The 12,786-nt window shown below is 41.1% G+C and overlaps 1 long non-coding RNA gene across 1 annotated transcript in view; it reads left to right on the top strand.

Annotated features, from left to right (window-relative positions):
- Positions 1-12,530, top strand: part of LOC149127937 (uncharacterized) — a 110,625-nt gene extending 98,095 nt beyond the window's left edge. Inside the window, exons 2-4 of the long non-coding RNA XR_016229637.1 lie at positions 9,571-9,687; positions 9,931-10,023; positions 12,469-12,530. This is a non-coding gene — a long non-coding RNA (uncharacterized LOC149127937). The remainder of the gene's footprint in view (positions 1-9,570; positions 9,688-9,930; positions 10,024-12,468) is intronic.
- The last annotated feature ends 256 nt before the right edge of the window (positions 12,531-12,786 follow it).

The raw sequence follows: 12,786 nt of genomic DNA, 5'->3' as shown, positions 1-12,786 counted from the left end.
AAAGAGAGAGAAACCCGTGTCCGTACCAGTCACCTTTTTTTTTCTCTCTCTCTCTCTTCCAGTTAGCCTGGTGAACTTCCCCCCCACCCTGGGGGTCGTTCCCTTAGTCTCCTCTCTCTGCTTGCCTGCCAGTGTCTCGGGCTATTGAGGTTCGGCTCACCTCGCGTTCAGTGCTGGTGTGTTGAGTCTGCCGCTGGTGTCCCGAACTGTGGGCTCCCACGCTCTCCACACAGGTCCGCTGTGAATCATGCATTCTGGAAGAATTTCTTCTGCTGTTTCCTCCCCTACTCTTCCTTGAACCTGCAGTATCTCCACTTTTATTAAACTATCTCTTCCCGGACTATCAGTGTGCTCCCTTCCTATTCCGCCATCTTGCCTCTTCCCCCGTACTGTTTATCAGAATGTAAATTCTTTAAGTGTAGAATGAAAAGTTCTGTAGATATCTGTTAGAACCATTTGGGCTGTAGTGTCAATTAAATCTGCTGTTTTCTTATTGATTTTCTGTCCAGTTGATCTGTCTTTTTCTGAGGGTGGAGTATTGAAGTCCCCCAGTACTATTGTATTGGAGTCTAACTCTCCCTTTAAGTCCCTTAACATATCTTTTAAATAAACCGGTGTCCTATAATTAGGTGCATATACATTTATAATAGTTGCATCTTCTTGTTGAATTGAACCCTTAATCATTATATAATGTCCCTCCTTGTCTCTCTTTACCGTTTTTGTGTTAAAGTTTATTTTGTCTGATATTAAGATGGCTACACCAGATCTTTTTTCATTTCTGTTGGCATGGTATATCTTCTTCCAACCTTTCACTTTCAGTCTGCATGCATCTTTGTTGGAAAGATGTGTTTCTTGTAAGCAGCAAATAGATGGGTTTTGTTCCTTAATCCATTCAGCCAGTCTGTGTCTTTTAACTGGAAAGTTCAGGCCATTAAGATTCAATGTGACTATTGATAAGTAGTAACTTTGCCCTGCCATTTTCCCAGATATATTTCTAATATATGCTTTGAACTTCCTATAATGTTTTCCTGGGAGGAATTCTTCCTTTACCGTCTTTCATATTGATGGCCATATTTCTGTGTGACATATCTTTAAGCATCTTTTATAGGGCTGAACAAGTGGTGACAAATTCTTTCAATTTCTTTTTGCTATGAAAGGTCTTTATTTCACCTTCATTCACAAATTAGAGCTTTGCAGGATATAATATTCTGGGCTGGCAGTTTTTCTCTCTTAGTACCTGGGCTATATCTCGCCATTCCCTCCTAGCCTGTAGGGTTTCTGATGAGAAGTCTGCTGTGAGTCTAATTGGAGATCCCCTGAGAGTAATCTGACGTTTCTCTCTTGAACATTTTAAAATCTTTTCTTTATGTTTCACTGTGGTGAGTTTGATTACAACGTGTCGTGGTGAGGATCTCTTTTGGTCATGTTTACTAGGGGTTCTATGAGCTTCCTGTACTAGGATGTCTCTGTCCTCCAAACCCAGGATGTTTCCTGCTAGTATCTAACTAAAAAGGCCTTCTAATCCTTTCTCCCTCTCCATGCCTTCAGGAACTCCTAGAACCCTTATGTTGGGTGTTTTAATAGTATCCTGTATATTCCCAACAATATTTTTTAGATTTCTAATTTCCTCTTCTTTTCTTTGGTCTAACTGTATACTTTCCTGTGCTCTGTCTTCTAAGTCTGATATTCTCTCTTCTGCTTCAGTGACTGTTTTTAAGGCTCTCTAAGGTGTTTGTCATTTGATCTATTGAATATTCTTTTCATTTTGATTTCTCTTCAATATCACTATTTCATGTTCTATTAGTTTCTTCATTTCATTTTGATTCCTTCTTAAGATTTCATTTTCACAAGAGAGATTTTCTACCCTGTCCAGTAAGGATTTCTGTAGTTCAAGAATTTGTTTTTCAGAACTTCTAAATGTTTTTATCATAATTTTTTTAAATCTGTATCTTGCATTTCTTCTATATCATCATATTCACAATCTTGAATTGGGATGTCTTGTTTTTTGGAGTTGTCATGATGTCTTCCTTGTTCTTGTTTCCTCTGTTTCTGCATTTGTTGCTTGGCATTGTGGAGATATTCTTGGGTTTCTTTCTTTCTTTCTTTCTTTCTTTCTTTCTTTTTTTTTTTTTTTTTTTTGCTGTGGTGGTTTTTCTGTTATCTGTTATACTATGACTCCAGATTAAGTGTACTGTCTGCTTTGATGGATCCTTAGAGGCTTGTGATGGGTGTGACCAGAGAGCTCTGTTTGGTTCTTCAGGGTTTAGGGTGACACACCCAGGTTAGATGGGGTAAATATTCTCTCTCTCCTTTTTTTTTAATTCTGCACAGCTGAGCAGAATTGAGGGCAGTCAGCTCTGGCCCTTGTGGGTATAATATTCCCCTGGTCTGTCATAAGGGCCACACAAAGGATCTGTGCAGTCCTCAGTGTAAGCTCAGATTTCCCTGCAATCTCCCACCAGGTTGCCAAGTTTACCGAGTTTGTGGTGTCTCTCAAGAGTACTCATGTCTCAGGCACTCCATGAGTTCTCTCACACACCCTCATTTTTTTTTCACTGTCTCAGTTCATAAGCTCCACACATTCCCTAGATCCTAGCCTCCTGTTATTTCTCACCACCAGAGTCAGGTTTTTCTGCTTGGCTGAGGGCAGGCACAGCCCTGAGGTGGTGCAGCTTTTACATATGTCCAAAATGTCCCCTGCTCTTTGTCTTGCTCACCTTTGTAAGGTGAGTGGAGAGAGAATCGTGTCCATACTGGTCCCTTTTATTTTATTTCATTTTATTTTATTTATTTTTTCTCTCTTCTAGTTAGTCTGGTAGACTTTCCCCCATGGGGTTTCAAGCCTTGTTCCCTCTAGGCTCTTCCTGCCACTTCCCCACCAGTGTCTTGGGCTACTGAGGTTTTGCCTCATCTCCCTTTCAGTGCTGGTGCATAGACTTGGCAGCCGGGGTCCTGAGCCATGGGTGACTGTGCCCTCCACATAGGTTCACTGTGTCCCTCTAGTTCTGGAAGAGTTTCCTCTGCAGTTTTTTCCCTAACTGTTCCCTGAAACTATAGTATCTCCACTTTTATTAAACTATCTTTTCCTGGACTATCAGTGTGTTCCCTCCCTATTCCACCATCTTGGAAGACTCCTGCCCCTTGTATTCTAATAGTCCTTCCTGGTAGCTCAATTAAGTTTTGCCAGGATCTCTGTAAAAAAGGTGAAACAAATTGTATTTCAGGAGAAAATTGCTTTGTGTAGCCTCACATGATTTGTAAATACCCGACACCCTAACTTCTGTCTAATGTTCTCTATCTTGCCACACTTAATTAAAAAACATTTATTTTTCAGATCCATTTCAGAAATTGTCACCAGTTCAAATAGTACTGCTGTAGAAAACTTTCCTGAGCATGTCTTCCCTTTTGCTACTAATGCTATGTTTGGAGTGTGTGACTTCAAAAAACATATCATGAGGCCAATGCTGTGGCATAGCATGTTAATGCCCTGGCCTGAAGCACCCACATCCCATATGGGCATGGGTTCAAGACTCGGCTGTTCCACTTCTGATCCAGCTCTCTGCTATGGCGTGGGAAAGCAGTAGAAGATGGCACAAGTCCTTGGGTCCCTGCACCCATGTGGGAGACCTGGAAGCAGCTCCTGGGTCCTGGCTTTGGTTGGTGCAGCTCCGGCCATTGCAGCCAATTGTGGAGTGAGCCATCAGATGGAAAAATTTCTCTCTCTCTCTCTCTTGCTCTACCTCTCCTCTCTCTGTGTAACTTTGACTTTCAAATAAATAAATAAATCTTTAAGAAAAACAAAACGCATATCATAAAAATTTTCCCCCTTTCAGTAATTTCTTCTTGAACATATACAGTATACATGCAGCTACATAAAATTACTGTGAACTTTTATCCTGCTCTGAAATAGTAAAATTATATTAAATTAGATTTCATGCGATAATAAGCTTCTTAAAATATAAACCAAAAACACAATGACCATATATAAGCTGAAATGTGAAGAACAACCTTATGATCTCCAGATAATTTATTTGTATGAATCCCAGGACTTTTTTTTTTTTTAGTGTCAACGGCTTTCCTAAGGTCTAATTGATTTGCAAAGATTGTGTTTATAGGAGCTTTTTTCTAAGCTTTTAAAAAATTTATTTGAAAATATTGTATATAGAGGAGAGACCCAGAGAGATCTTCCTTCTGCTTGTTCATGTCACAAATGGCCTTGTTGAGTAGGGCTGGGACAGAATGAGGCCAGGAACCAAGATCTTCATCTGGATCTCCCACATTGGTAGCATTTGCCCAAGTATGTGGATCATCTTTCATTGTTTTTCTCAGGCCATCAGCAGGAAGCTGGATCAAAAGCAGAACAGCCAGAAAATGAACCAGTGCTCACATGGGGTGCTTGCATTGCAGATAGCAGGTTTACTTGCTATGTGACAATGCTTGCCCTGTTTTAATGCAACTTCTAAATGAAATTTTGAAGTTGTATGCATTGTAGTTTGCATGTAATTCAAGTTTCTGCCATACTTACTGATACGTATCAGCATTTGATGTAGGACAAACCAGAAAACACAATGGCTTAACAAATAGCCATTTGATTTACAGTTTTTTTTATTTTATTTATTTATTTATTGACAGGCAGAGTGGACAGTGAGATAGACAGAGAAAGATCTTCCTTTTCTGTTGGTTCACCCCCCAATGGCTGCTGCGGCCAGTGCACTGCACTGATCTGAAGCCAGGAGCCAGGTGCTTCTCCCAGTCTACCATGTGGGTGCAGGGCCCAAGGACTTGGGCCATCCTCCACTCCACTCCCGGGCCAAAGCAGAGAGCTGAACTGGAAGAGGTGCAATTGGGACAGAATCCAGCACTGCGACGAGGACTAGAACCGGGGGTGCTGGAGCCGTAGGCGGAGGATTAGCATATTGAGCCACAGTGCTGGCCCTGATTTGCAGTTCTAACTCCATGTTATGGGCTGCACTCAGCTGGGCAGTTCCTATGATCAGTTCAGGAGCAGAAATGAGAGTTTAGTCATTTGGGGAACTGATTGAGGCTTCACTTAAGTGTCTGGGGTTTCTGGTGAATCTTGGCTACATATTATCTCTCTCTTTTTTTTTTTTTTTTGACAGATAGAGTTAGTGAGAGAGAGAGACAGAGAGAAAGGTCTTTCTTCCTTTGGTTCACCCCACAAATGGCCACTACGGCCGGCACACTGCGCTAATCCAAAGCCAGGAGCCAGGTGCTTCCTCCTGGTCTCCCATGTGGCTGCAGGGCCCAAGCACTTATGCCATCTTCCACTGCCTTCCTGGGCCACAGCAGAGAGCTGGACTGGAAGAGGAGCAACTGGAACAGAACCAGCACCCCAACCAGGACTGGAACCCAGAGTACTGGTGCTTCAGGTGGAGGATAAGCCTAGTGAGCTGCAGCACCAGCCTGCATACTATCTCTTCAATAGGCAGGCCCCAGGGTTTTTCAGAACATAACTGTCAGAAAAAGAAAATCTGAGAAGGCAAATACTTTACAAATTGTCTATTTCTGGGGCTGATTCTGTGGCATAGCAGGTAAAACCACCACCTGCAGTGCCAGCATCGTATATGGGTGTCAGTTCGAGACATGGCTGCTCCACTTCTGATCCAGCTCTTTGCTGTGACCTGGGAAAACAGTAGAATATGGCCCAAGTCCTTTTGCCCCTGTTCCCATGTGGGAGACCTGGAAGAAACTTGTGGCTCCTATCTTTGGATCTACAAAGCTCCAGTCATTGCAGCCATCTGGGGAGTGAACCTGTGGTTTGAAGACCTCTCTTTTTCCCTCCCTCTTCCCTCCCTCCCTCCCTCTCTCTCTCTCTGTCTCTCTCTTTGTTTCTCTGCCTCTCCTTCTCTCTCTGTGTAACTCTTTCAAATAAATAAATCTTTTAACAAATTGTCTATTTCTATCACATTTACTGGTATCTCATGGGGTAAATCAAGTGAAATGGTAAAATTCAGGGTCTTTTTTAAAAAAAAAATTTATTTATTTATTTGAAAGAGTTACACACAGAGAGAGGGTGAGGCAGAGAGAGAGAGGCCTTCCATCCACTGGTTCACTTCCCAGTTGGCTGCAATGGACAAAGTTGTGCCAATCCAAAGCCAGGATCCAGGAGCTTCTTCTGGGTCTCCCACATGGGTGCAGGGGCCCAAAAACTTGGGCCATCTTCTACTGCTTTCCCAGGCCATAGCAGAAAGCTGGATCAGAAGTGGAGAAGCTGGGAATCAATCCAGTGTCCATATGGGATGCCAGTCTGCAGGCAGCAGCTTTACCCGGTAGGCCACAATGCCATCCCCAATCCAGGGTTTTGTGAAGGGATGAATACAGGGAAAGGTGCTACTTGGAATCATTACTGGTAAAGTGTACTGCATTAAATATACATTATGTATATTTGTTCATTTTCTTTAGTATAAAATTAATAACAGCATAATGTTTATCTCTGATAACCTCATTTATTTGAACACTCTGAACATTTCTTTTTACTTTTACATTATTATTTTGAAAAATTTGTAGATAATGCTTTCGTTAAACCAATGATAACTTCTGTTTAATCTCTGCCACTTAATATAGGTGGATGCATTTTCCTATATACTTCCATTTTTACAGGTTTATTCCTCCACAGTGAAGCTGATGTTTTCTTGGTTAATATACTTATTATTCTTTATTCATTTTATCATATTATTTTTTCCCACTGTTCAGTGCAGAAGGAAACCAGAGGTTTTATTTTAAGATTTCATTTATTATTGAAAAAGTTTCAGAGAGAGAGAGAGAGTCTTCTATCTGCTGGCTCACCCTCCAAATTACTGCAAAGGCTGGAGCTGAGCTGATCCAAAGCCAAGACCCAAGAGCTTCTGCATTTCCCATGCAGATGCAGTGGCCCAAGGACTTGGACCATGTTCCACTGCTTTCTCAGGACATAGCAGAAAGCTAGATTGTATATTGAGCAGGCAGGACTTGAACCAGCCCCCATATGGAATGCTGGCACTGCAGGCAGCAGCTTTCCCATTATGCCACAGTGTTGGCCTCCAGCGTTTTCTTTGAACTCCTTCCATTCACCTTCTCTCCCAGGTATGATTCTGGGTCCTCCACATGTTTCTAAGAGGAAAGAAAATTAATATATCACCTCTAAGTGTTTTTTTTTTAACTTATTCCCCAGCTTGTCAGTACTCATTTTAGGTGTTTAATCCTAGTTTATTTATTTTTTTTAGATTTTTTTATGTATTTGAAAGTCAGAGTTACAGAGAGGCAGAGGGAGAGAGAGAGTTTTCCATCCACTGGTTCACTCCCCAATTTGCCACAATGGCCAGAGTTGCACTGATCCAAAACTAGAAGTGAAGAGCTTCTTCCAGGTCTTCCACATGGGTGCAGGGTCCCAAGGACTTAGGCCATCTTCTACTGATTTCCCAGGCCATAGCAGAGAGCTGGATTGGAAGCAAAGCCACTGGGACTTGAACTGGCACCAATATGCCAGTCCCAGTATGCTAGTTAACTAAAATGGAAAAATATGGGGCCGGCTTTGTGGCTCAGTGGGTTAACACCCTGGTCTAAAGCATCAGCATCCCAAATGGTCACCAGTTTGAGACCCAGCTGCTCCACTTCTGCTCCAGCTCTCTACTATGGCCTGAGAAAGCAGTGGAAGATGGCCCAGGTCCTTGTGCCCCATCACCCATGTGGGAGACCCAGAAGAAACTCCTGGTTCCTGTCTTCAGATTGGTGCAGCTCTAGCCATTGCAGCCAATTGGGGACTGAACCAGCAGATGAAGACCTCTCTCTCTCTCTCTCTCTCTTTCTCTCTCTCTGCCTCTACTCTATGTAACTCTGACTTTCAAATAAAGAAATAAATTTTAAAAAAAAATTTAAATAGAAAAATAAACATAAAATTTGTTGTCATGGAATATACAGAAATGAATGATGAATTTGGTATGATTATGAAACATTACTGTCATATATAATAATGCAGTTTGGTCTCTTGTCTTTCTGTTGCTATAGCAAAATATATATTTGTTACACAAATTGAGTTGAAACTAAGCACAATAAGCTACATTTTTGGGTCATGTTGTCTGAAACAGTCCTTATTGTCATATAGATGATGTACTGAGCAGTGTTTTAGTGCTACCTATGAAGTTAACACTTAGCATTCTGCAAGAGGAAGTTACCGAGTGTTAAAACACAAATCAGTTAAGTTTGTTTTTGAATTTTTAGAGTAATGGATTCCTTAATACCTTTGAGAAGCTGAATTGGATTCAGGAATAGGATAAGGAATGTGTGGGGTAAAGATTTTACTAGAGGCTCATTTGTTTTTTAAGATTATTTATTTGAAAGTGAGACTTACAGAGATTGGGACAGATAGGGAGACAAAAGGTGATATCTTCTATCTACTGTTTCATTCCCCAAATGCCCACAATGGCTGGGACTGGGCCAGGCCAAAGCCAGCAGCCTGGAACTCCATCTAGGTCTCCCATATTGGCAGAAGGGTCCAAATACTCAGGCCATTTTCACTGCTCTTTCAGTCACATTAGCAGGTAACTGGATTTTAAGTGGAGCAGCCAGGACTCAAATCCTCTGTTTACATGGGATGCCAGCATTGATGATGGAGGCTTAGCCTTCGGCATCACAATTCTGGTGACTATTGCAGGTTCTTAAACAAATCTCTAAGCATGTTTCACAGTGAGTCACAAATGCAGATTGTACTGCAGACATTTCCAGGTTCTCTTTTTGGGAAAGAAATTCCATTGCTTTCACTTTAATTATGTATAATGTTATTTCAATTGGTTATCAGTAGAATAATCATAGACAAGGGCAAAAACTAATTTGTATTCTTTGTCTTACCTATATTTCCTCTCTTACTTAAAAATATTATTAGCTTGATAGAGAAAGAAGTTGATGGACTGAGAAATAGAGAGCTTTGACACATTAATTCACTTCCTAAATAACCATACCAAACAGAGTTGGGGCAGGACTGAAGTCAGAATTGAGGAATTAAATCTAGGCCTCCTTCATTGGTGACATCACCATTGCTTCCCCAGGTCTGCATTATCTGGGAGCTAAAAACTGAAGCTGGCATTGGAAATCATAGACACTCTGAGGTGGCATCATAAACACTAAGCTAAATGTCTGCCCTGCTTTTTAATATATTTTTTCTCTGACATATTGGAAATGATATGCATGGTGTTTTTCTGGAAATTATTTTCTGTCCATTCCCATCATAGTTTCACTGATGGTTTCTTGCCTTTTTTTCTCAATGCTTCTACATACTTCTCCTTAACATTGCCCATTCAAGAGTCAGTATTGCCCCTCTTTTAGCCTGCTGTGCAATTCCCCCTTGACAGATGTGGCCTTTGTTATTTGAACTTCCTGTTTCCCTCCAGCTTGGGCATTTCTCACAGCCTGTAGATCATGGGTTTGACTTTGTTGAATGCTCTGCATGGCTTTCTAAACACTCAACAAGTCTAATGTGAAACCATATCCTTCCTTTTTTCCTTCATATCCATACATAATTGTCAGTGTTTGTTTTGTGACAGAGTTAATATGTTGACTGAAAGTGTAATGTTACAGGTAATGATAGCATTTGAAGACCTGGCTGTGTACTTTATGTGGGAGGAATGGCAGAAAATGAACAATGCTCAGAAAACCCTGTGATGCTGGAGACCTACAGCAAGCTCTTCTCCTTGGGTGAGTAATACCCATCACATGCCCAGTGATAACATTTTCTTGCTATTTGAGAATTAGGGAACACTTTATAATGTTTAATATTGGGCAGGATTAGAATTTGAGTCCATGAATAATCTGAATATCTACCATCTAACAAAAGATTCAAATTGGAACATTTGTTGCATAGCTCCTGAACCAACCTGTAGTCCTTTAAATAACCCAAGATAGTTATTTCACAAAGTCTTACATTGTTTCCTTTAATAGGGCACTGCACTACCAAACCTGACTTGATCTTCAAGTTGGAGCGAGGAGCAGAGCCATGGATGGTGGAAGAATGCCTGAATCAGAGCCTTTCAGGTCAGTCTGCACATAAGATACAGGGAGGCCAAGGCAGAAAGAGTGCAGATGTTGACTGGTGCTCTTTCCATGAATTTTTCTCAAGCCTTACTCCTGATGACAGCTGGTTTTGTGCATCAGACACAGGAGTTCTACAGTATTTAGAGATACCAGTATCTTTCTAACTTCTGTTCTTAGTGAAGATGTTCTTTGATTTAAAAAAATCCAGTCATTTTCTGCTATTACTAAGGCTTTTATCTAGGTTTGATACATTCCCCAAATTCTAACTTGTCCTTCTCTACACTTTCATACTTTTTACTTCATGCACTTACTAGTTCCTTCAGTGCTTGTTAATTAGGCAATGTACAGAAACTTTTTTTTAAGATTAATGTTTGGTTTTGTAATATTTATTTATTAATTTGAAAGTCAGAGAAGGAGAGGCAGAGAGAGAAAGAGAGAGAGAAAGGTTTTCTATCCTCTGGTTCACTTCCCAATTGGCTGTCATGGCTGGAGCTGTACTGATATGAAGCTAGGAGCCAGGAGCTTCTTCCAGGTCTCCCTCATGGGTAAAGGGGTCCAAGGACTTGGGCCATCTACTGCTTTCCCAGGCCGTAGCAGAGTGCTGGATCAGAAGTGGAGCAGCTAGGACTTAAACTGGTGCCTATAAGTGATGTTGGCACTGCAGGTGGTGGCTTTACCTGCTATGCCACAATGCCAGCCCCCAGAAACTTATTTCTAACTCATTGCTCAGATTGAGTTCCCACTCATGATTGTACCCAGGCATAGAACTTTCTCAGGACTGAATCAATAAATGTGAACTCTATCTTTCTTAGTCTCTTTATTTTTTTTTCCTCTGTGCCTCTCAAATAAATAAGAAAATTATAATTTGTTGGAAACATTTGAGGAGTGGGCCAATAGCTAGCAAACCTCTGTTTCAGTTTGTCTTTATCGCTCATTCTGTCTCTCTAACTCTCAAATATGTAAATAAGTAAATGCTAAAAGATGGTGATGGGGCTGGTGCTGTGGCGCAGTGAGTTAACACCCTGGCCTGAAGTGCTGACATCCCATGTGGGCACCAGTTTGAGACCCAGTTGCTCCACTTCTGATCCAGCTCTCTGCTACGACCTGGGAAAGCAGTAGAAGATGGTCTAAGTCCTTGGACCCCTGATCCCGAGGGAGACCCAAAAAAAGCTCCTGGCTCCTGGCTTCAGATCAGCACAGTTATGGCCATTGTGGCCAATTGGGGAGTGAACCATTGGATGGAAGACCTTACTCAATCTTTGCCTCTCCTCTCTCTGTGTAACTCTGACTTTCCAATAAATAAATAAACCTTAAAAAAAAAAGATGGTCATGAGTAAGCCTCTGTGCTGTGACATCAGAAATTATGAAACTGGGAATGATACTGTGGTGCAGTGTGTTAAAGCTCCAGCCTGCAGCACCAGCATTGCATTTGGGTGCCAGTTCAAGTCCCAGCTGATCCCCTTCTAATCCAGCTCTCTGCTAATGCACCTGAGTAAGGAGCAGAGGTTGGCCCAAGTCCTTGGACCCTTGTACCCATGTGGGAGACAAGAAAGAAACTCGTGACTCCTAACTTCATCTTGGCCCAGCATTGGTTGTTGTGCCCATATGGTGAGTGAACCAGCAGACAGAAGACTTCTCTCTGTCTCTATCTCATAGATTCAAATCATTCTCCTTAAAAGTTGTCCTGCTTAAAGTACAGGCACATTTCACTCTTCTCCACCTGCAAGTAAATGATCAGTAAAACTTTTTCATGTTTATGGTTGAAATATCAGAGATGCACAAAACACACAATTTTTGTAAAAATAAACTGGAGAAAAAGGACAGGGAAAAATGGTTGCTAGGTAGTGGGTGAATATTTTTATTAAACATTTGTCCATTCTTTAAAATATTTTATAGGTATTTCATCTTTGTGAAAGGCAGAGTGATAGTGAGAGGAGAAAGAGAGAGAAAGAGGTCCTCTAATAGCTCACTTCCTAGATGCCTGCAACACTTAAGTCTAACTAGTCTGAAGCCAAAACTCTAGAATTCATCTAGTCTTCCCTGGTGTCTCATGGGTTCCCAGACACATGAACCATTATCTGCTTCCTCCCAGTTTACATAGGCAGAGGGCTGTACTGAAAGCAGAGTAGCCAGGGCTCAAATTGACACTGTTTTGAGATGCAGGCATCCCACACGTCATAGCACAAAAGTCATTCTACCATCCTTGAAAAATTCCCATAGTAAAAAGAATCATGTTTGAACATTGGGAAACCTCATGGTACAATTTAATATATTAATGTATTAAGGAGAAAAACCATATAATGGTCATAAATAAGTACCTCATACTGATTTTGTGAAAATCTTATGCCACTTGGATAACAAGTAACTTCATTCTCTTTACATGAGTATGCCAGGAGAAACAGTTACATGTGATTCAGTTACATGATTGCTTTTTTCTCATTTCAGTGGTCATGAAAAGGGATGACCTGATTAGGATCAACCAGGAAAGTCAGGACAAAAATCTGAATAGGGATTTTATGAAAAATAACACGACATCAGCTCTCAAGAGAGTTGAATTAAGAAAACCACTTAGTTTAAATTCAAGCCATATTCCAACACTGATTATTAAAAAGGGAACAAATACAGGATTGAAGCCTGAGGAATGCAGTAAATATCACACTGTGTATCCCCCCAGTGGGCCTGATAAACTACAGGCTGGAGAGAAATTTGATAACACCAAGATACCTGGAAAATCTCTCCAGTTCTGTGAACCTCTTAGTCAGC

The sequence above is a fragment of the Oryctolagus cuniculus genome, chromosome 2, assembly GCF_051225735.1.
Source record: "Oryctolagus cuniculus isolate XC-2025 breed Fujian yellow rabbit chromosome 2, ASM5122573v1, whole genome shotgun sequence".
Classification (NCBI taxonomy): Eukaryota; Metazoa; Chordata; class Mammalia; order Lagomorpha; family Leporidae; genus Oryctolagus; species Oryctolagus cuniculus.
The sequence above is the reverse complement of the archived record's forward strand: the minus strand, read 5'-3'. Positions and strand labels throughout refer to the sequence as shown.